Genomic DNA, 24,977 nt, shown 5'->3' with positions numbered 1-24,977 from the left:
TGTTTTGTAAAAGGGTTAGTGCTGGTGCTCTGTCTCTGTTTTAGGTTTAACTTTATTTTTATTGACATACTGCAGCAAAGAAACAACATACATTGCTAATAATTTCTACCAGTCCTCATCATTACTGCCCCCTTCTGGGCATACATATTAACAGCATACATATTAACATCTGTGGTCTGTGTGCGGGTGCCATCTAACTTGGCCCCACCAGCTGCAGTGAGGTACTTCATAAAGTCTCTGCATGTTCTGACATCATACCAATTCTCGATTATACAGCAATGTCAGAGAAGGGAGAAGAAAAAAAGAGGAAACAAGGAGAACACAATCCCCCACCCCCTTCCCACCCACGAACTGGTGTGCTTGAAGCCCATCTCAATTTTTAACACTATATCTGGCAAGAGCGTGGGTATAGATCATGATGCCTTAGATGGTTTATCCGGAGCTGTGAGTCGGAGGAGGCAAGATACCTCAGGCATGTGGTTTCATTCATTTCAGTAGCCAACAGAGAGACTATCGGCTGCTAAACTTCATTAAAGCTTACCGTTGAGTTGATGACGGAAGCCTGTATCCGTTCCATCCCAATGATGTGTCACAACCTGTGTAACCACCCTGTATACATCGGCCTTGTCTGCATCCCCCAAAGAGATAAGATGTTTTGAAGCACCGCTCTCAGTACCAGTCCAATCTGTTTCCCCCTCCTAGATCTTAAAAGGTATGTCATGGGATTGGGCAGTCCGAGCACTAAATAGACCAGGCACCTCGAGATTTGTGTCTCGAATTGTCAGAGCACATCATCTAGGATCGCAGTCCAGTATCCTGATAGTTCCTTGCACTCACAAAGCAGATGCACCAATGGGTGCCCTTCCTGCACTCCCCCAACAAGTTGGGCTACGGTCTGGGTTCCCTTTGTTAAGATGGACCGGCATCAGGTACAAGTACGTGGCTATCTTGACTGCAGTCTCCCTGCTAGCTGTGTTGCGTGCAGTGCGGTTGGCCCAGTAGTAGAGGTCTTTCCATTCTTTTCCTGTAAGGTCCCTTCCCAGTTCCCTCGCCCTCCTTCTCTGGCTCTATTTACAACAAGGGGTGGTGAGGGACAGAGTCTCTGAATTAAGCAGAATACTCTCACCCAGTCAAGAGATCAGGGCTAGATCCAACACCGTTTTTTAGCTCACTGCACCATCCCAGTTTCAGAACCTGGCTGTATGCAAATTAGTCTGTTCCTGTCCCAGTGCATGATGGGAACAGGGCAAACCAAACTACAAAAGCCAATTCTTATACTGGGAAGGAAACAAGCTACCGGGGACCGGTTTCTGGCATTTCAGCCGTCTTCGGCCCGGCTTGCTTGAATCCTGATGGTGCAATGAGCAAGGGACTCACATCTGAGTATACCCTTCCACGCTTAGGGTGGACAAAAATATTTAGAACAAGGGGTGGTGAGGGACAGAGTCTCTGAATTAAGCAGAATACTCTCACCCAGTCAAGAGATCAGGGCTAGATCCAACACCGTTTTTTAGCTCACTGCACCATCCCAGTTTCAGAACCTGGCTGTATGCAAATTAGTCTGTTCCTGTCCCAGTGCATGATGGGAACAGGGCAAACCAAACTACAAAAGCCAATTCTTACACTGGAAAGGAAACAAGCTACCGGGGACCGGTTTCTGGCATTTCAGCCGTCTTCGGCCCGGCTTGCTTGAATCCTGATGGAGCAGTGAGAAAGGGACTCATGTCTGAGTATACCCTGCCACACCTATAGTGGCCAAAAACGATTCAGAAAAGGGGGTGGTGATGAACAGAGTGTCTGAATTAAGCAGATCACTCTTACCCAGTCCAAAGATCAGGGCTTGATCCATCACCGTTATTTATCTCACTGCCCCATCCCAGCTCAGAACCTGGCTATATGCAAATCAGTCTGTCCCTGGCCCAGTGCATCATGGGAACAGGGCAGATTAAACTACCAAGCCAATTCTTCACCAGAAAGGAGACAAGCTACCGGGGACCGGTTTCTGGCATTTCAGCCGTCTTCGGCCCGGCTTGCTTGAATCCTGATGGAGCAGTGAGAAAGGGACTCATGTCTGAGTATACCCTGCCACACCTATAGTGGCCAAAAACGATTCAGAAAAGGGGGTGGTGATGAACAGAGTGTCTGAATTAGGCAGACCACTCTTACCCAGTCCAAAGATCAGGGCTTGATCCATCACCGTTATTTATCTCACTGCCCCATCCCAGCTCAGAACCTGGCTATATGCAAATCAGTCTGTCCCTGGCCCAGTGCATCATGGGAACAGGGCAGACTAAACTACCAAGCCAATTCTTCACCAGAAAGGAGACAAGCTACCGGGGACCGGTTTCTGGCATTTCAGCCGTCTTCGGCCCGGCTTGCTTGAATCCTTATGGAGCAATGAGCAAGGGACTCACATCTGAGTATACCCTTCCACGCTTAGGGTGGACAAAAATATTTACAACAAGGGGTGGTGAGGGACAGAGTCTCTGAATTAAGCAGAATACTCTCACCCAGTCAAGAGATCAGGGCTAGATCCAACACCGTTTTTTAGCTCACTGCACCATCCCAGTTTCAGAACCTGGCTGTATGCAAATTAGTCTGTTCCTGTCCCAGTGCATGATGGGAACAGGGCAAACCAAACTACAAAAGCCAATTCTTACACTGGGAAGGAAACAAGCTACCGGGGACCGGTTTCTGGCATTTCAGCCGTCTTCGGCCCGGCTTGCTTGAATCCTGATGGTGCAATGAGCAAGGGACTCACATCTGAGTATACCCTTCCACGCTTAGGGTGGACAAAAATATTTACAACAAGGGGTGGTGAGGGACAGAGTCTCTGAATTAAGCAGAATACTCTCACCCAGTCAAGAGATCAGGGCTAGATCCAACACCGTTTTTAGCTCACTGCACCATCCCAGTTTCAGAACCTGGCTGTATGCAAATTAGTTGTTCCTGTCCCAGTGCATGATGGGAACAGGGCAAACCAAACTCCAAAAGCCAATTCTTACACTGGGAAGGAAACAAGCTACCGGGGACCGGTTTCTGACATTTCAGCCGTCTTCGGCCCGGCTTGCTTGAATCCTGATGGTGCAATGAGCAAGGGACTCACATCTGAGTATACCCTTCCACGCTTAGGGTGGACAAAAATATTTACAACAAGGGGTGGTGAGGGACAGAGTCTCTGAATTAAGCAGAATACTCTCACCCAGTCAAGAGATCAGGGCTAGATCCAACACCGTTTTTTAGCTCACTGCACCATCTCAGTTTCAGAACCTGGCTGTATGCAAATTAGTCTGTTCCTGTCCCAGTGCATGATGGGAACAGGGCAAACCAAACTACAAAAGCCAATTCTTACACTGGGAAGGAAACAAGCTACCGGGGACCGGTTTCTGGCATTTCAGCCGTCTTCGGCCCGGCTTGCTTGAATCCTGATGGTGCAATGAGCAAGGGACTCACATCTGAGTATACCCTTCCACTCAGACATGAGTCCCTTTCTCACTGCTCCATCAGGATTCAAGCAAGCCGGGCCGAAGACGGCTGAAATGCCAGAAACCGGTCCCCGGTAGCTTGTCTCCTTTCTGGTGAAGAATTGGCTTGGTAGTTTAGTCTGCCCTGTTCCCATGATGCACTGGGCCAGGGACAGACTGATTTGCATATAGCCAGGTTCTGAGCTGGGATGGGGCAGTTAGATAAATAACGGTGATGGATCAAGCCCTGATCTTTGGACTGGGTAAGAGTGGTCTGCCTAATTGAGACACTCTGTTCATCACCACCCCCTTTTCTGAATCGTTTTTGGCCACTATAGGTGTGGCAGGGTATACTCAGACATGAGTCCCTTTCTCACTGCTCCATCAGGATTCAAGCAAGCCGGGCCGAAGACGGCTGAAATGCCAGAAACCGGTCCCCGGTAGCTTGTCTCCTTTCTGGTGAAGAATTGGCTTGGTAGTTTAGTCTGCCCTGTTCCCATGATGCACTGGGCCAGGGACAGACTGATTTGCATATAGCCAGGTTCTGAGCTGGGATGGGGCAGTGAGATAAATAACGGTGATGGATCAAGCCCTGATCTTTGGACTGGGTAAGAGTGGTCTGCTTAATTCAGACACTCTGTTCATCACCACCCCCTTTTCTGAATCGTTTTTGGCCACTATAGGTGTGGCAGGGTTTACTCAGACATGAGTCCCTTTCTCACTGCTCCATCAGGATTCACGCAAGCCGGGCCGAAGACGGCTGAAATGCCAGAAACCGGTCCCCGGTAGCTTGTCTCCTTTCTGGTGAAGAATTGGCTTGGTAGTTTAGTCTGCCCTGTTCCCATGATGCACTGGGCCAGGGACAGACTGATTTGCATATAGCCAGGTTCTGAGCTGGGATGGGGCAGTGAGATAAATAACGGTGATGGATCAAGCCCTGATCTTTGGACTGGGTAAGAGTGGTCTGCTTAATTCAGACACTCTGTTCATCACCACCCCCTTTTCTGAATCGTTTTTGGCCACTATAGGTGTGGCAGGGTATACTCAGACATGAGTCCCTTTCTCACTGCTCCATCAGGATTCAAGCAAGCCGGGCCGAAGACGGCAGAAATGCCAGAAACCGGTCCCCGGTAGCTTGTCTCCTTTCTGGTGAAGAATTGGCTTGGTAGTTTAGTCTGCCCTGTTCCCATGATGCACTGGGTCAGGGACAGACTGATTTGCATATAGCCAGGTTCTGAGCTGGGATGGGGCAGTGAGATAAATAACGGTGATGGATCAAGCCCTGATCTTTGGACTGGGTAAGAGTGGTCTGCTTAATTCAGACACTCTGTTCATCACCACCCCCTTTTCTGAATCGTTTTTGGCCACTATAGGTGTGGCAGGGTATACTCAGACATGAGTCCCTTTCTCACTGCTCCATCAGGATTCAAGCAAGCCGGGCCGAAGACGGCTGAAATGCCAGAAACCGGTCCCCGGTAGCTTGTCTCCTTTCTGGTGAAGAATTGGCTTGGTAGTTTAGTCTGCCCTGTTCCCATGATGCACTGGGCCAGGGACAGACTGATTTGCATATAGCCAGGTTCTGAGCTGGGATGGGGCAGTGAGATAAATAACGGTGATGGATCAAGCCCTGATCTTTGGACTGGGTAAGAGTGGTCTGCTTAATTCAGACACTCTGTTCATCACCACCCCCTTTTCTGAATCGTTTTTGGCCACTATAGGTGTGGCAGGGTATACTCAGACATGAGTCCCTTTCTCACTGCTCCATCAGGATTCACGCAAGCCGGGCCGAAGACGGCTGAAATGCCAGAAACCGGTCCCCGGTAGCTTGTCTCCTTTCTGGTGAAGAATTGGCTTGGTAGTTTAGTCTGCCCTGTTCCCATGATGCACTGGGCCAGGGACAGACTGATTTGCATATAGCCAGGTTCTGAGCTGGGATGGGGCAGTGAGATAAATAACGGTGATGGATCAAGCCCTGATCTTTGGACTGGGTAAGAGTGGTCTGCTTAATTCAGACACTCTGTTCATCACCACCCCCTTTTCTGAATCGTTTTTGGCCACTATAGGTGTGGCAGGGTATACTCAGACATGAGTCCCTTTCTCACTGCTCCATCAGGATTCAAGCAAGCCGGGCCGAAGACGGCTGAAATGCCAGAAACCGGTCCCCGGTAGCTTGTCTCCTTTCTGGTGAAGAATTGGCTTGGTAGTTTAGTCTGCCCTGTTCCCATGATGCACTGGGCCAGGGACAGACTGATTTGCATATAGCCAGGTTCTGAGCTGGGATGGGGCAGTGAGATAAATAACGGTGATGGATCAAGCCCTGATCTTTGGACTGGGTAAGAGTGGTCTGCTTAATTCAGACACTCTGTTCATCACCACCCCCTTTTCTGAATCGTTTTTGGCCACTATAGGTGTGGCAGGGTATACTCAGACATGAGTCCCTTTCTCACTGCTCCATCAGGATTCAAGCAAGCCGGGCCGAAGACGGCTGAAATGCCAGAAACCGGTCCCCAGTAGCTTGTCTCCTTTCTGGTGAAGAATTGGCTTGGTAGTTTAGTCTGCCCTGTTCCCATGATGCACTGGGCCAGGGACAGACTGATTTGCATATAGCCAGGTTCTGAGCTGGGATGGGGCAGTGAGATAAATAACGGTGATGGATCAAGCCCTGATCTTTGGACTGGGTAAGAGTGGTCTGCTCAATTCAGACACTCTGTTCATCACCACCCCCTTTTCTGAATCATCCTCCTTCTCTGGCTGGCTATAGGTGCTGCGGGAACCTGAGGGCACAACATGTCCTACAGTTCCGAGATCATTTTCTTGTCTGTATTCTTTGTCAGTAGCCATCTTTCATATTTTGTCAGCTTTCTGCTAACTTTTGGCTGCACATCCGTTTGGAGGAGCCAGTGCCGAGGCTGCAGGTACCTCTGTTTCAGGAAGGCCATATTCTAACCTTAGTTCATGAAATGAACTAATCCCCTCTAGGCCAGAGAGGTGTCCTGCCGCATTACATTCAGTCCCCCACCAACCAGCGATGCCCTTTCGCCCAACCCAGTTGTAAATACCCTGTTGTCCAGCAAAGGATTAATGGGGGAGGGGAAAGATAACAATCCTTTTTTAGTAGCCACCACATCCCAGACCCTGAGTAGTGTGTGTGTTATGGGTGAGCACCGGAGATTTATGGGTCTATCTGCACTCTTCAGGAAAGGTACTTTCTAGAGGGAGAGTGTTACTATCGCCCTGTCCTGGAACAGCCATCTCTTTTCAGATAAAGGTCTTTTCCATTCCAAGAGGTATCTGAGCTGAGCCGCTCTAAAGTATTCCAGCATGCTCGGGATCCCCAAGCCTCCCTCGTCTGGCCGTAAATAGCCCAGTTCCCTACGCATCTGGGGACATGCCCCTGTCCAAACGAACTGCTGTATCGCCTGTTGTAATTTATGAATAATACCTGGTGGGGGCAATATTGGTATTGTCGGGAAAGATATAATGCTTTAGGAAGAATGGACATTTTAATTGCTGCTACCTGTCCCAGGAGTGACAGCTGGTGGTGTTTCCAGTGTTGCAGCTCCTTATTAATCTGGGTGGTCAACTTGCAGTAGTTTAGTGTGACCGTTTGTGACACGGACAGGGCCAGTTCAATTCCCAAATACGGGATAGACGTCATTGTCTGTATCCCAGCATAGGAGTCCCTTCTCGGTGCATATATTGTCCCTCGCTGATTTAACCAAAGAATCATTGACTTCCCGATATTGACTCGGAATCCCGAGACATGGCCAAAGGATTCTAGTTCCTGTAGAAATTCCGGGATCATCATTCTGGAGATTTAAGGGAAGCAATGATATTATCTGCATGGAGGCTTATCGCGTGTCGCTCCCCTCCAAAGAGAATGCCAAGGATGTCGGGGTTATCTCATCTTCTGTGCCAGCGGCTCGATATATAGAGCGAAGAGGAGAGGAGACAGTGGGAACCCCTACCGGGTCCCCCTTTGGATCCCGAATGGGTTGGATGATACCCCATTTACTCTGATTGTCACAGTGGGCGTGCTATAGCAACTCAACACCTATGCCCTAAACCGGTCTCCCAGACCAAAGAGAACCAAGGTCTTGTCTAAGAAGTCTGAGTCCACCCGATCAAATGCCTTCTGGGCATGCGTTTGGTGATGTCGCTACTTCATCTATTGTGGAAAAAGCCTGACTGGTCGGGCTCAATGATGCCTGGCATGAGGGGGCCCAACCTAGCCACTAGCACCCCGGTAAACAGTTTCAAACCTACATTAAGAAGCGACACCGGGCGGAAGGAGCCGCAGAGGGTTTTATCTTTCCCGGGTTTCGGCTGCACCACTACGGAAGCTGCCAACGTTTCTGGGGGAATCACTCCAGGCCCAGTAAAGGAGTTTAAAAGCAGTGTCAAGAGTGGAGCTAAGACGTGGCAAAAGGATTTATAGAACCTGGCCAAAAAGCTGTCGGGCCCCGGTGATTTTATTAGCTTGAGGAGCGAAATCGCCCCTATCACTTCCTTCACCCTTATTGGTGACTCCAGCGCTACGGCCTGCCCTGGATCTAGTGCAGTTGTGTTTGCGCTCTGTTGGTAGGTGATGATGCAAGAGTTTGGAGGGGTGTCCCTGTGATAAAGCTCAGCGTAAACTGCCTGACAGGCCTTCGCGATCTCGTCATCTCCTTCCACTATCCCCCCTGAACTCGACTTGAGGGACTGAACCTTCGTTTGCTGGGTGCCGGCTCTCAACTTGCTTGCCAATATATGCCCCGTCTTATCTCCCCCAATGTAGTAGGAGTGTTGAGCCCGAGTGCTGCAAATTTGGCTCTGTCCAAATCGAGCCCCACCAGTTGGGCTTGCGCCGCTTTTAGCTGGCTCCAAACTCTCGGAGCCCCAGTCTTACTGTGTATCCTCTCTAGCTCACAGACTTGCGCTGTGATCTGCTCTCTCTTGCTTTTGCATTCTCTATTTTCAGCCGCTGATATGGCTATCAATTCCACACACACCATTGCCTTATAGGCCCCCCATAAGGTGGTCCGGGAGATGTTGGGGGAGTCGTTCAGTTCTAGATAGTCTGTGATGCATTTGTGGATCTGCTCCCATACTCCAGCTCTCTGTAGCATGCCCTCCCGCAGACTCCAGCCCCCTGATTTGCTACATGACTTAGCCATCCACAGGGTCACTGTCACTGAGTCGTAGTCAGAAAGTGCAGCTGGCATGATGTCCACGTCCCTCACCAATGCATTCAGTTCCATTGTGCCTAACATGTGGTATAGCCGGGCATATGTACTGTGTGCATGTGAATAGAAAGAATTGATAGGTGTGTGGATGAGCCACCCGCTAAAGGTCCACCAGCCCTCTAGTCTGTAGCCAGTTTTCCCTTCAGAAGACAGTTCCCCCATTTGAGTGCATCGATTGCTTGATCTGTCCACAGCCGTGCCCATCACTAAATTTAGGTCCCCCCCAACTAGTAACCACCGTTCCTTAATTCTTTAAGTAGGACAGTATGGATTTTAATTTATTAGGATTGTTCAGGCCTCTCACATTTAGGGTGACAATTTGAAGTGTGGAGTGCATCATGGGGAATGATCAAAGGTGAATTGCTACGCCTGCGAATTTTCCTGCCCGCCATACGGGCGTGCGCTCTCTACCCCCTCGTCCCCGATCCTCTCTGCCCCTAGCCGTCTCAGCTGGACTCCTGTTTGTAGTACACCAGTTCCCACCCTCCCTAACCCCAACCTTAACTCCCCAACCCCCCCATATTGTCCAGCGCCCGCAAGGTATGATCTCCTGCACCAGGAAAAAAGAAGTATCTGGGACATGCCGTGGCCTAAATATCCCTGACTCCTCGCTCCCAGCAGACCTCCCCCCCATCGCCCTGAGTGTCACATTTGTTTGCAGCAACCCCATTAGAGATCATGAGCTGTCTTGGGATGCTGTGTCCTTGAGGACTGCCTCTAAAGCAGCAAACCTCTCCTGCGCCAGAGTCGTGGGATCGGTCCCCAGTGGTGTGCCTCCGTCCGACTCTTTGCCATCGCTCTCGTGTGGTCCGGCGTTCTGGACTGGCAATCTCCTCAGGGCCATGATGTGCCAGTCCTAGTAGCTTGCAGGCCTCATGTAGAGATTTGATCTGGTGGAGCCTACCGTCCCACCTGAAGATCAGGTGGAACTGATGGCCCCAGGAATATTGCATGCCTTTGTCTCAAAGATGTTTGGTCACCTTTCTAAACTCTTGCCTTTTCTGTAGTGTGATGGCGGCCAACTCCTGGTAGAGGGCTATGGAGTGGCCCAAGTACTTGATTGATTGCTTTGCCCAAGCCTCCCGAAGAATGCATTCTTTGAGGAGATAATCTGGCAGGAAGGCTAGAATGTCTGGCAGGGGCGCAGGGGGCTTGTCTTTGTAACCCCACTTTATGTGCCCAGTCAATGCATATCTCCAAGTCTGGCGGGGCTCCCTAAATGTCGCAGAACATCTCCTGTAAGTATTGAACAATATCTGACCCCTCTGCATCCGAAAGGACTCCCTTCATGCGGATGTTGTTTTGCCTAGAGCGGTTTTCAAGATCCTCTATATGTGCTTGGAGGTCTATCTGTTGGTCCCTTAGGCGGATCATCTCCTGCTGAAGTTGCGTTAATTCCTCCTCTCAGGCCTGCTCCTATTCCTCCATGTTGGCCAACCTTTCTGCAATCGCGTCCACATCGTGTCGGATCACTTTCACTTCTTCTGCCATTTCGCTTTTGAGTTTGTGGAAGTCTTCTCGTAGGTTGTTGAATAGTGTTTCCAAAAAGGAACGGGTGATCAGGGCCTCCGCGTCCTCCGACTCATGGTGGAGCTGAGTCATTGGGGAGGATCGGTCTTCTCTGCCTCCCACTTGTGGGGTTTTAGATAACAAGTCTTTCAACGTTCTGTATTTCTTCCCCCTCATTGAGGACATGTTGGCGATGAAGGTTGTAGGGCTGTCTCTCCACTGCTTTCGGTCTGTTGTCTACCGCCTTTCACCTCCGTTGCCTGCACACGGGCCCTATGTTACAGGCTCCCCCAGGGACTGTCACTTTGCTCAAAGAATGCCCTCTGCTGAAACCCGGCGATGCAGCTCACACCCTCAGGTTGGCAGCAGTATGCACCTTTGCCCCCTATTCGATTCCTTTGGTATGTGCACTGTCTTCCTCCGCTTGCTATGGGGCTAAAACACTGGGTCTGGAGATATCTGCTAGGGGCATAGGCCTCCCCACCGCTCCACACCCGCACTCCAGTCAAAGGCTTGGCCCTCAACCGTGCTTCTTTTACTCCACAGGCAGACCACTGCCCCAGGGAGTCTACGCTAGTCATTTGCTCTGGCCAAGGCGCTGCAGGTCAGGCCAGTCGCTCTGCGGGGAGACGTCGTCGGCCTCTGCCACCCTGCTGCGCTAGTATTCCCTACCCCGTAGGCCACTTGCCCTGCTGCTCCTACGTGCGACTAGTGTCATGCTCTCTGATGTGGTCGTAACCCCTACTCCGCCGATCACCTCTTGGCTATTCGCTGCAAAAAGCCAAACTACGTCGTCCCTTACCTTGAGCTGCGCAGAAGTTCTTGGACGACATAGAAGATTTCGCAGAGACGCAAGGGACCAACTTCCCAGAAATCTAACTATTAAACTTGCTGATTCTAAATTAACAGCTAAGAATCAAACTAGAAATTTGGGAGGAGGGCCGGTGCTGGACGTGATGAAGTGAAGAGGGGACTCTTGCTGTCGACCTGCGAAACAACAAGCAATTGGAATTTACTATAGATTCTTAGTGAACTCTTATGGCCCCAGTTCCCTCCTTTAACCCTGAACTACTCAGTACCCTTGCGAACATTCACTGCTTAGACTCCTATCTGCGATCAGATTATTCAGTCCTTCGTCCAGTATTTCTTTATCTTGGAAGAGATGTGAAGTCATGAAGGAGAGATGTGAAGTCGTGAAGGGGTCTTTTGAAGAGTCGTTATGGTGTCAAGCATCAAAATACTAAAGAAAACAAAAGGATTTTCTTAAACAATTGTTCTAACTATTTAGTTCTCAATTTACCCCTCTAGCATCTTGACTTACTTGTACATAAGATGACTCTAGTTGAAGAATGTTGGTTTCCTTAACTCTCCTGTGCTCAAACCTGTTGTAACACAATAAAGAAGATACCCCTACACCACCTTCTACTAACTCCCCAAACTGGATTAGTTAAATCAAAAATAAACTTTACATTACAATGATTCTTCTTGCAATGCATTTATACCATGACCTTTAAATGCATAAACATAAATCAAGTCTTTTCAGAAGTCACTCTACGAAACTAGGTAAGTTTCTAGATTAGATTCTGTCTTTCTTGCGATGGGCGCCTTTAATTACAAATTCCAAAATGCACTTAACTTGTCTTTCTGTTTGCAGGTCTTGCCATCGGAATCGGGAAAGCAGAAGGCAGGTTGAAGGAAGAGGCCTAGCGTTGGATTCTTCCTTCCTGAAGCGAGCCTCTGAGCGCGATCCTTCCTGCTGCTAAGGCTGTAGGTGCGGTTTAAATAGCAAACTGCACCCAGGAATACGTGCGCACGCACGCGTCTAAACAGCTGAGAGCCGAACGCGGCTCAAAAGAAACAAAGCCTCTTTCGTTCCTGAAGAAATACGTGTTCCCTCATTCAGTGCTCTCGAGATTGCTTTTAACATAGGCACAATTACAACTATTAAGCTGGCCTGTTGACATTAAACACTAAACAGCAAAGTCTTCGTGCTAACATGATATGCTACCAGACAAATGCATATTTACAATACTGTATTTCACACAAACACTACAAAAGAGGTGCTGGCGCACGGGAAAGGGGTGGGATTTTTATACAAACAATTACTCTCTGGCTTTCATTAGTCAGGGGGTCGAGGAGAATCATGACATGGGATTGCAGACATACCTGCAACGTTGCCTGGGGTCACCCTCTGGCCCCAATGCCACCACGTTCGGCCAACTGTGACCGCCAATGAATGTGCCTTGTAGTTTGCGCAGTTCCCCTCCACGGTGTGGGTTGTTTTCTAATGTTTGATAATGCCGGAGCTCTGTTCAGCACCCAGCCATCCCAATCGGCCTACGGACCCTTTGCGCCCGCCGCCCAAGAGCCCTTTAGTCAGGGAGGCAGTTACTCAATTCTCAAATGCCCCGTCCCTGGGGCAGCCTTCTGCGTTGCACTCCTCCCATAGCCAGCTGGGTCTCCCCGTGGATGCCCCCCTGTCAAATCCTCATTGATGTAATGTGCGTTTAGGCCCTGAGTCCCTTGCTTTCACTGCCTCTTGTTGCCATTCCCCTCGGGCGCACAGGGAGCTCAATTGCATTCCGCCCCCTCTTGGGAAAAGTCTCCACTCGCTGCGGAGTTCCGGCAGTCTGCCAGCTCCCCTGAACCACATTGACGAGTGCGGCCCCAGAAGAAGGGTTGTGGCCTGCTCACCCTTTTCTTCCTTCAGCATTGCCTCCGGACCGGACCACGGCTCAGCCTTCTCCTCCGCTCGTGAGCGTCCGTCGATGCGTCTGGCCGATGCTCTGCAGAACCGGGGCAGTCGCCCCTCTCCTGATCCTGGCACCGCCTCAGCTGCCTCGCTCTTGGGCTATACACAGCCTGCTAGGCCTCTCCCCAGCCCGGTCGCCCGGGCGTTCACCTTTAGTACTCCTGTGCCCGTCTCTGCGGGGACCGCGGGTTAGACTCAGCTTTTCCCCTCTAGCGCCAGTTGATATTCTGGCAAATGCTCCACCATGTTGGTTCTCCTCACCTCCGCTCCCCCGGCTCTGTCTCATCCAAGCTGCTTCAGGGCTCTGTGCGACCTGCCAGGCCTTGCCCCGGATTTCACGCCTTGGCGCCCGCTCTTGTTACTCCATCGCCAGGCTCCACACAGGGCACCTCTCCCAGCCCCTCACCTTGCTCAGCAGCGACCAGTGGCCACTCGTCTGCACTTCTAGCGGCCTCCGCTCGGCAAGCCTGATCCGGCCGCCATTTTCTCCGTTCCGCCTCACGGCCAGGCTGGTCGCGATTTCACCGTCGGGCAAGCCCCAGCCCCACTTTCACTCTGTCTGATTTTCCCCCATTCGATCCCGGACCACCGGGGGGTACACGTCGCAGTAGTGGGTTGAATTGGGCGCTTGGGAGCGGGGAGACGATGTGGAACACGTCTTACCCGCTCGCCATCTTGGCAATGCCCCCCCCCACCCCTTGTCTCGGTTTTAAGTACGAATCCAACGTGTTTGCTTTGTCCATGTAATGATTTGTCAGTTTGTCTGTGAAATCTTGAGGAACAGGATGAGTTCCTTCTAGGCAATATGGTTTGCGAAATTCTTTTGAGTATTTTATAGAATTCTTTATTTGCACATTTAACATTTTGAATTCTGTCTGAATAGTACCTTTTCTTAGCTTTTTTGATAGCTGACTTGTATAATCTGTTGATTTTTTGTAGGTGAAGTTTGTCTTGTTTGGCGTTTGTTTTGAGCCAGGTACGTTGCAGCTTTCTAATTCATTTTTTAATGTCTTTTATCTCTATGTTTCTCCAAGGCGCTTTTTTTCTTTTGTTCTGTTGTGTAGTTTTGAGTGGTATCAGGACATCAAAAGCTTCCTCTAGCCATTCATAGTTTTTTAACAGAATTTATTGTTTACAGATTTGTACTGGATGTTAGTTTGGCTTCTAAGTGTTCCGAATTGGGTTTGTTCCACGGTCGATAGGTGGATGGATGTAAGGTAGTAAGGTTCTAATTTGTCCAATGGATGAGTGCCGTTTGGAAGAGAGTTGCTGTATCTGTGTTAGATGTGGTGGAAAAGAGGAAGCTTGGCATTGGTGTTTGTTCCTTTGTGTGGTTTGAAAGGTGGGTGTAAGCTTGTATTTTGTGATGGTACTTATGAGGTGTTGCACTTGGAAGATCTTGTGTGTGTGTGCGTGATAGGTTTTGTTTTCGAGGAGTAGTGAAAAGAGGTGCTGGTGTATTTCTTTCATGCAATGGATTTGTTTGTAGAGTATTGTTTGTGAGAGAAGATTGTAAGGTAGAGGGGTTGATTATGTGTTTATGAGTAGAGTGTATGTTTTGTGTAGGAGGGAATGAAGTAGAGGTAAGAGTGTTTGTCTTAGACTGGTTTGTTGCAAGAGTCCAAAAGTATGGTGCAGTGCAGTGCATGTGTTGTGCGTTTGTGTTAATATGGTAGAAGGAAGAGGAGGGTGTTGGTTGGACAAATGATGGATGGCTGATTATATGTTTGTTAGTGATGAAAAGTGGCCTGTTTGGAGTAAATAGACCAGGGAGTGCATGTCTGAATGGGATGTAGTTAAGTATGGTGTGGTCACTGATGTCAACTTTGGATCAATAATTTTATCAGGTCCCCGGCTCCGCAGGCCCTCGAGCCCCGCACTGAAATCCTGATCATCATCCTGGGGTTGCGTTGCAGCGGGATGCCGGTGTATGCGCGCTGTCATCACTCGCGTTCTTCCGAAGTCTCTGCCTGCCTGGTGACCGGAGATATTCACGAATTTGTTTGACGGCCTCCTCAGCCCTGGAGCCGGGACCTATGCTGCTAAACATCGCCGGGTGCTAATTGATCAACATCGGCCAGCTGGGCCTGGGCGGAGCTGGTCCTTTGGGACGCATTGACTGCCGAAGGGGAAAAGGAAAAGAATTTCTCTGCCGGAGCGCGGCTTATCGCTACACGCGACCGGAGTGCATCCTTGAGGTGGGGGCTCACTGGGAATACTGTTTATTCGTGAAATGCTGTAGGTGAGCTGTATCGACCCCATTTTCGAACTTGCCCGGTTTTTGCGGACCACTCCCGAATTTGCCCCAGCCTTGAGTCGAAGATGAGATGGCTATTACCGAGGATCGCTCCTTAGAAGTGTGCCTTGTTAGCATTGGTATATTGGACTGCAGCCTGCCTGTGCCGACCTCACCCCCATTTTATCATCATTCTCCCGACGAGGTGGAAACGCCTGATGGCTCCCTGAACGGGATGGATTGCATTAACCTGCCTATTGATGAGCTGTGCGATGGGGTGCGCGAGTCATCTCGTAATGCTGAGATGTGGGGACTACAGCCTGCGCTATCCTGTGGCGCCGTTCTTGCTGCTCTTGGTGGCCTGCGATCTGCGTGGAAGGATAGTTCCCGAGAGCTGGGGAAGAAGCTCGACGACATTGCGTTCACACTGGGGCGAACACAGCTGGACTGCTCCCAGGGATGCGACGATTTGCCTTTGCCTGTTCTTGAGGGGGCTACTATGTTTCCACACGAGTACAGAGGGGAGCGGATTATCCCTGATTGTGTTAATGCCTGCGGACAGCCGTCCGCCAGCGCCTGCTGCGCCGCAGGGTTCCTCTCTCAGCCGAGGATTGAGACTTTGTCCATGTTACCGCCATTATTGACTCGGACAATGTTTTTGCAGCTGTTAGCCCCCGTGACTGCCTCCTCCTTTCAGGCCCTGCTCTCCCTGCTGTGGAATGTGTGTTATCGGGCGAACCTGGGGGCGATGTTCGTCGGGGAAGATGGATCTATTGGTGACTGGCGACGTCCATTTTGTATTCACATGCCTCCCCTCTGCCGTGCGTGGATATCTTGTTCCTTTGTGTTGGATGGGACGGGCTTTCCTCAGGGGCCATGTTTAGGGGGACTTACACGAACAGGCCAGGGCTAAGTGGTTCCCTTTCATAATTGATGACTGCTTGGCTGGCGGAGAATCGAGTTGGAATGTTCCTGTGACGCATTTAGCTGCGCAGTATGTGATAACTCTCCCCACTCATTTACCGTAACTGTTGCTTGCTGTTGTTGAGTTTTGCTCATGGGGTGGAGAATAAACTCGTGGCTAGGGAGACCGGGAGCACATTTGTATGGCCCTCCTCCGGTTTTATGTGATTCCTTTTTCTTTCTTTCTTTTTCACTTCTGTGTCTATATTTCGGGTACTCTTTTTTGGGCGACAGGCACACTGCTAGGGGGGGGTAGGCCGTAGCCTCTGCATGCGTGTAGGGTGGGGGGTGGGGCTTTCTTTTGTCTGTTTTAAGTTCCTATGGGCCTTATTTCTTCTCTCTCCTATTCTTAATTCTTTTATCTTCACATAGGAATAAGTTCCTATGGGCCTTATTTCTTCTCTCTCCTATTCTTAATTCTTTTATCTTCATATTTCTTTCTTTGGGTCAGGAGGGTGGCTCGGTATGGGGTGGGTAATGACCGGCATGAAACATAATTTGTGGTTGTTTATCCTTCCATATGTATCCTTGTGCCGCTACTCTGATTATGTTTCTTTGCTCGTTGGATATCCTTTGGTAGGCATTGCCCACTCTTGCCCTCTGTGGATTGTATGGACTCTGATCCTTCTTAGTTTCTACACTTTAAAACATACTTTAAAAATTTTAAAATGAACCTTAATTTCTCCTGTTTCTCGGCAGTCAGATATTTCCAGTGTAACTCGGAATGCTTGCTATTTTGTATTGAGGTACTGCTGAGTCACCGTATAACTTGCAAAAGTGCTTAAACAGACGTCGAGGCCGGCCGGATGGTTGTAGGCCCGTAATTGTTTGCTGAGACTGCACAATAAAGGTTTTTTAAAAATTTAAAAAAAAAAAAAAATTATCAGGTCAAACTCCAATACCATTGGTATTTCACAACACTTCTGTCCCTGTATACAACTCCAGTTGACAGTTTTACAAATAATTGCTGAACAATCCAGATATAGTTAATCTTTTCAGAAAATTCCTTAATGAATTCTTTAATATTAATGACACAGACAATTTAAAAAAAGACGATTGTGCTGTGCCCACAAAGCATGTCTTGGTAGAGAAAATATAGCATTAGTCACCAAAACAAATCTAGAGAATTACAAAGGTTCTGTGGCCCTACGAAAGCGAAGTAAAACAAAACCTAGAAAATGTGTACATTAACAAGAAATGTACATATGTTGAAGACAACACCCTCCGCGGCATTACATTGTGATGAAATATTGGTGGGATTGGAGAAGGGAAACTCCTGGCCACCTACCACAAAGTTAAGAAATAAAAAAGCAAAATAATACCACTTAAAAGATAAACCAGGGACTCAGGTCAAAAGATAAAAATATGATTTTACTCTTAAATGATTTAGAAGTTTCTTTCCCCTATCAGGAAGCAACAACAAGAAGTCTAAAATAAAAGACTTCAGACCTGCTGGACTTGCCCCTCTCTGCAAGGTCACCACCAAAACTTTGGCTTTCACTGCTCCTGAGTTTTTTACCCAGTTTTAGATGGCTTTTAGGACTATGTTCACTTTGCCACTGCTGACCAAAGCAAACGTGCTTGGGCTACTCTTTTAAACATGATGAAGGTGGCATGCATTCACCTGCCACATTTAATGTACTGGTTAGCCTCCAGTATGTGGCACTAGACATACCCAGGGACTTTACATTAAATGCTACAAGTGGGCATGCAGCATCCATTGTGCCACGCACTAAAGTAGCCTTTTAAAACATGTCTCAGGCCTGCCACTGCCGCCGGGGAGTGCAGCTAAAAACTTCCATTTCGACCTGGAAAAATGAACATTTTGTCAGACCCATACCGTCTTTTCAAAAACATATGTCACCTCTAGGGTAGGCCCTAAACAACCCACAGGACAGGGTGCACTGTATGTAAAAGGTAGGACATGTGTTTTTAAATATTACATGTCTTGGTAGTGAAAAAACCCTACATTCGTTTTCACAACTTGAAGGCCCATCTTTCCCATTGGATAACATTGGGATGCACCATTACATTTTATAAGTGATACGTTTTGACTGGGAGCAGGTAGAAATAATGCGTTTACACTCTAATCAATTCAAGCACAGGCGGTGCTGCCTCTCTTCATCCTGCACTGTATTTGCCCTCGCAGTTTCACCACAGTCTTCAGTCCAGGGCACAAGCTTTCTCCTTCCTGTCTCTCTTTTGTTGGAGGATTGACACCTGTTGCCTACAGGCATCAGCCAGCCTCACAGGCCCTTAAGGATGGACACTGCTTGCCTACAGGCATCAACCAGCCTCACAGGCCCTTTAGGATTGACACAGGTTGTCTACAGGTACCAACCAGCCTCACAGGCCATTTAAGATTGACACTGCTTGCCTACAGGCACCAACCAGCCTCACAGGCCCTTTAAGATTGACGCCGGCTGCCTACAGGCATCAGCCAGCCTCACAGGCCCTTTAAGATTAACACTGCTTGCCTACAGGCACCAACCAGCCTCACAGGCCCTTTAAGATTGACGCCGCCTGCCTACAGGCACCAACCAGCCTCACAGGCCCTTTAAGATTGACACTGCTTGCCTACAGGCACCAACCAGCCTCACAGGCCCTTTAAGATTGACACAGGTTGTCTACAGGCATCAACCAGCCTCACAGGCCCTTTAGGATTGACACAAGTTGTTTACAGGCATCAACCAGCCTCACAGGCCCTTTAAGATTGACGCCGGTTGTCTACATGCATCAACCAGCCTCACAGGCCCTTTAGGATTGCCACTGGTTGTCTACAGGCATCAGCCAGCCTCACAGGCCCTTAAGTACACAGCTGAGCTCTCGCAACTACATTCAGGTAGATAAACATAGTAAAATGTGACATAAACAATTAAACAATCAGAAGCAGATTCTTGGGTGTTTTTCTTGTTTTTGCAAGATGATGATTTAATGTGTCCACACTTGAAGAACAGTCCACAGTTAGCCGACACGTGTTTCGTCGTGCTTCGGTGAGTCAACACGACTCTTCAGGGCTGGTAATACAAAATGACGTATGTATAGATATTAATTTTTGCGTCTTACATCTTTAACATAATGCATTGGTGACAAGGGTGCATCACACATGCACTTATGACGTGCGGTATCTTTCACACGTTGTGAGTGTGGTTTGTGATGACGCTATTCTGTTTAGGCACAATCCACTACAAGGTGATTGTAGGTATCCTCGGGTGGAAATGTGCTAGGTGGGACACGAGGTGATTATAGTTAAGTGTTTATCATGTGTGACAAGCACACGGCGATCCTACACAAAAAGGTCTTAACGTGAAGAACATGCCATGCGAATGTGACGAGTATGGAGTGCATCTAGTTTGTGAAAATTGTGGTAATGAATCCCCTATGGTGCGTGTAAAGTAAGTGGAAAGTCTATAGTACCGGCGGTGCCTGGAGTGAAGTGAGAAGAATTTCTCTCTGAAGAGGTTAGAGTTATTACCTTGTGGCTCAACTCAGATTAAATGGGTTGAGATCAGTCTCGTTCTCGTTGCAGAGTTCTGTTTATGTGAAATAGAGAGAAGGTAGAGGGAAAGAGAAAAGGGCATAAGGAAGGCATAAAAACAGGGAAATGTCAAGGGACATCTGTGTTGTGCGAGAGGAAATAAAAAGGAGAATGTTCTTACCAGTGTGCGGTCACATTCTTTAATATACTGAGTTACTGTAATGGTTCGTCAAGCTTAGTTAGGAGCAAGAAGGTATTCCTGCTTCTATATATCGCCCAATAGGGTAAGTGATGATTTCAAAGTTCAAGCTATATGTAAAGAGAGAAACACACAATATATGTGTCATCAGGCTTAAGATCGAGTTTATGGTGTGACTCTTTTTCACGTTATAATTGAGTTTACGAATCTGTTTAGGCAAAACAAAGTATGTAAGTACCTTAATACGGGTGCGTATTGAGCTGTACCGGGAGGGGATCCACCTGCTAAGGCGCTGTGGAAACGGGTGCGTTTCACTTTTGCGACGTTCTCTGTCGAGAAACATAAATAAATGAGCACAAAATTAGATGAGCACAAAATTAAAAACCAGAAGAGACAAAGTCACTGCCGGTATAGGTCGATACTTAGTAGGGGTTAGCGTGATCGTGTGAAACGATCAGACCGCGTAAAACGGATAGAGTCATTGTGGAAATGGGTTCAGAAACTCACCAGGAGTGCGGTATCCCTCCTCTGTTGATTCCCGGTCGCCGTGTTAAGAAAGACGGACACGTGACCGGAAGGGAGGTGCCTCTTTATTTGGGGTTTGTACATCGGAAAAAAATGACTGTGTTCCTGTATTTCAAGGCCGCCATGTTTGAGAGGAAAGCTACTATGGAGATGTGCTTAGTAGTCGAATATTACATAGTTTGCGAACGAGTAGCAGTATGTTGGCGAACCATAGTTTGTGTAAAAATTATAATGACGAGTATACGAGCAGTATATGAATCATATAACTACTTGGATATTGGCGAATAGAAAAACTAAAAACTTAATGGCCTATGCGGTCGATTTGATCGTTTAGTATTGTGTTATTGTTAATATCGAATTCCGGTCTAAACACTCTATTGGTAAGTCATTACTATATATTGGGTAATGAGCTCATATGACCGCATGAAACCATCGCGACAGAGAGCCAATATGCCTTGTGATGCTCATTGAGAAAAAAAGAGAGATGGCGAGCTAGAGGGTGAGAGTGCCACATCAACCAACCCATTTGTGACTTTGCTCATCATGCTGTCAACAACACTTCGTTCTGTCATGCTTGTGACATTATTTAGATGACATCATATTTAAGACAGTTAAACAAGTGGATATACAGTTCTATACATCTTGTCATAAACATGTGTGTGTGACAGTATACAATATGTAAGCATTATCTCTTTCCAAAACATATAGCTAACTAATGGAAATATTTACATATGGTAATGCGATCCGTTGTGTGGGGATTTCTTGAGATTCAGAGTAGATGTCTCACTTAATGGATCCCAAGGGGTGACCATCAGTCGCCCAAGAAATATTGTAATTCTGGGTCGTAGTTAAGCCCATGTTCCACGCATTGTAGACGCATGATCCATGTAGCTTCCCTACGTCTGAGTGTAAGTTCTCGGTTACCCCCTCTGATGTTGAGGGGAATCATATCTATCCCAAAGACACGCACTTTGATGTCATCCTCCAAGGGTTGACATTCTGCTACATGTAATGCTACTGGGTATTTGGGATCTCTTCTTTGAATGGCTCTCATGTGTTCTGCTATTCTATCCTTGAGAGCCCTGATGGTGCTGCCTACATAAATTTTACCACATTGGCACTCGATTATGTATATTACGAATTTCGTTAGGCTTGTGATGTTGTGTCTGATTTTGTATATTGTTCCGTCGAAACCCTGGAACGTTTTGGTGCCATGTTTGCCCCAAATACACATGGAACAGAAACCACATTTGTGGAATCCTAAGCCTCGTGTAGTGAGCCAGTCCCGAACTGTGGTGTTCGGAGGAACCGTGGGGCTAAGTTTATTTCTGAGAGTGAAGCCCTTTCTGTATGTGATGGAGGGTTTATCCGGCAAACATTCTTTAAGAACAGGATCTCCTGTTAGGAGTTTCCAGTGCTTGTTGAAACTCTTTCTGGTAGTGTGGTTCAGTGCGTTAAATTCTGTTATTAGTCTGATTTTCTCGCTGGAGGATTCAGGCTCCGTGCGTGTCTTTAAACAATCTGGTCTTGAGGTGATTCTGGCCCTTTGTTCCGCTTTCTTAAGGGATGCATATGAGTATCCTCTTTTGCGGAATCTGTCTCTCATATTAGAAATACAGTTTTCAAATTCAGTGGATTCACTGCAATTCCGTTTGGCTCTTAGATATTCTCCATATGGAATTGAGCGTAACTGGTGTTCGGGGTGGGAACTGGACGTATGGAGTATAGAATTGCAGGAAGTGGGTTTCCTGAACAACTTAGAGTGTAGTTGGTTGTCTTTGACGTAGAATTCAAGGTCTAGAAATTCCATCTTATTTAAGCTATGTCGCATGGTAAAACTAATTTCCCATGTGTTTTTATTCAGATGTTCGAAGAAGGAAAAAAGTAATTCCTCAGAGCCAGACCACAATAGAAAACAGTCGTCAATATATCGACCCCAGAAGAGTATGGAGTCGATATATTCTGCTCCTTTGGTACCCCAAATTAGGTCAGCATCCAACGCCCCCATGAAGAGATTGGCAAAGGAGGGTGAAAATTTTGAGCCCATGGCTACTCCCTTTTTCTGTCGATACCACTTACGATCAAAGATGAAAAAATTATTCTCTAGGATAATAGCCATCATATGTAGCAACATGTTGGTATGTGCCCAGAGTGAGGCCGGTCTGTTAGATAGCAATTTCGTCATGGCTGATAAGCCAAGTTTAGGGTTGATGCTGGTGTATAAAGACACCACATCCATGGTGACCAATGTCGTGCCTTGTTGCCATTCCATGTCTGACATGATGCTCAATATATGTTTTGAGTCTTGTATATGCGATGGTAAGTTTTTGACTAGAGGTCCCAAAAAAAGATCAACATATTCTGCTATTCTTTCAGTGGGACCCCCAATTCCCGATACTATCGGTCTGCCAGGAGGAAAAGGTAAATTCTTATGGATTTTGGGAAGTGTGTACAGCCAAGGGAAAGTGGGTCTAAAAACTTTAAGATAAAGGTACTCATTGTCATCCAGAAGACCAGATTGTTTCCAATTTAACAGAAGTCCATTTAGTAGAAGTGTTAAAGGACCCATGGGGTTATGAGTAAGTAGCTCATAACATGAGTCATCATTGAGTTGGCTCTGGATCTCATTGTTGTAGTCGGCCAGATCCATAACCACAACATTGCCCCCTTTGTCTGCCTCCCTGATGATGATGTCAGGATCATTGCTTAAAGTGGAAAGTGCTAACCGTTCCCCTTTGGTCAAATTGTCCTTGTATTTGAATTTGGTATTCAGGTTCTTAGTGTTAGTTCTGTTAAGATCTTCAAGAACATGTCTGTGGAAATTGTCAAAGATACATTATCAAAAACACTGGGAATGTTTCTGGATTGTCTTTGGGTGTCATGTTGTCCAGCAAAATGTTTCTTTAGTTTCAGATTGCGTATGAATCTAAAAATGTCAATCTTAGTTTGGCACATATCACCAGTGGCATAGGGATTAAAGTTCAGGCCTCTACTAAGTAAAGAGATCATGTCCGGTGTCAGAGGATGTGAAGAAAGGTTAATGACTTGTACTGTGTCAACTAGTGTGGTTAGTTCCTCTGTGTTCCTGATCTCAGTTTTCTGCGATAATCCTCGCTTGCTCCTACGTTTGCCCCTGTGGGGTTTGGGTCTGCTACGACCCTTGGTGGCTGTGTCCTGTTGCCCTTCCTGACACGTTCCATCTCTAAAAAGAAAGGCAGAGCGTGTAGCCTCTGTGTTAGCTAAGATCTCATTTTCAATTTCACTGAGTCCGGTAGAGCTCAGTGAAGTGGTGCTGGAACTGACAGAACTAGTGGTTGTTGATCTACCTGTCTGTGAGCCAGGTTTGGACCTAGGGATCATAGAATCGTATCATAGAATCGTATTTACGATCAAAAGTGTAAATTCTACCATTCTTGTAGTCTGCCTCATCTCTCTTGATCTGACGCGCTTTTCTGTTCTTTATTTCGGCCTGATGTTTGAGTAGAATCTCATCAAGTAGAGTATAGTTCTTAATGGTGGCTTCTGGTTTATTTAAATCTTTGATCTCCTGTTCTACAATGGAGATTTCTGATTGTAGTTTGGTGGTCTTACGGTCAGCACTCTCAATGAGAATATCCATAAGTGTTATGGAATTCTGGTTGAGCGAGTCTTCCCATTTGGTCATGAGATCTGGATCTAGATCGTCATAAGTAGGGAAAGTATGGGAACGTAGTCCCCTAGGAATTTGTTTGAGTCTTAAGTAATGTTTCAAGGTGGCTCCATCCCACCAGCGGGAGTTTTCTTGCTTTTTGAGTCTCTCAAGTTTGATGAACTTATCCTTGAGACCCTCTATACGTGCAGGACCTGTCGTGGCCGATGCCTGGTGTGTAGGCATGCCTTTGGCTAGATTCTCAAAGAGATCTGCCGCTGCTTTGTCTCTGTCCATGATGGAAAGGACAAAATAGAAAGGTATGTGGGAAAAGAGGTTATCAGGTAACGTGGAGGCACCCGATCTGACAAGACTAAAAGAAGCCAGCTGTACAGGGTTTTTTTAAGGATTTCAGATACTAGGGGCGCTCTGCCTCAATTTCTACGTTACAGAGTATGGTGTAAGTGGGTAAATAAGTAGTGCGTGAAGAGCAGACGAAAAAAAAACCTTAACCGTCCAAAACAAAGTCAATGACTTAACAACATGTACACAGCTGAGCTCTCGCAACTACATTCAGGTAGATAAACATAGTAAAATGTGACATAAACAATTAAACAAACAGAAGCAGATTCTTGGGTGTTTTTCTTGTTTTTGCAAGATGATGATTTAATGTGTCCACACTTGAAGAACAGTCCACAGTTAGCCGACACGTGTTTCGTCGTGCTTCGGTGAGTCAACACGACTCTTCAGGGCTGGTAATACAAAATGACGTATGTATAGATATTCATTTTTGCGTCTTACATCTTTAACATAATGCATTGGTGACAAGGGTGCATCACACATGCACTTATGACGTGCGGTATCTTTCACACGTTGTGAGTGTGGTTTGTGATGACGCTATTCTGTTTAGGCACAATCCACTTAAGGCCCTTAAGGATTGACACTGCTTACCTACCTATTAGAACCTTATTTTGGTTGTGACCATGTCACGGTTC

At 47.4% G+C, this 24,977-nt stretch overlaps 1 protein-coding gene across 1 annotated transcript in view; it reads right to left on the bottom strand.

The window, feature by feature from the left end:
• Positions 1 to 24,977, bottom strand: part of LOC147737733 (uncharacterized) — a 132,837-nt gene that overhangs the window by 96,515 nt on the left and 11,345 nt on the right. The window lies entirely within an intron of this gene.

The sequence above is a fragment of the Lissotriton vulgaris genome, chromosome 1_1 (assembly GCF_964263255.1).
Source record: "Lissotriton vulgaris chromosome 1_1, aLisVul1.2, whole genome shotgun sequence".
NCBI lineage: Eukaryota > Metazoa > Chordata > Amphibia > Caudata > Salamandridae > Lissotriton > Lissotriton vulgaris.
This window is presented reverse-complemented; position numbering and strand designations above follow the sequence as displayed.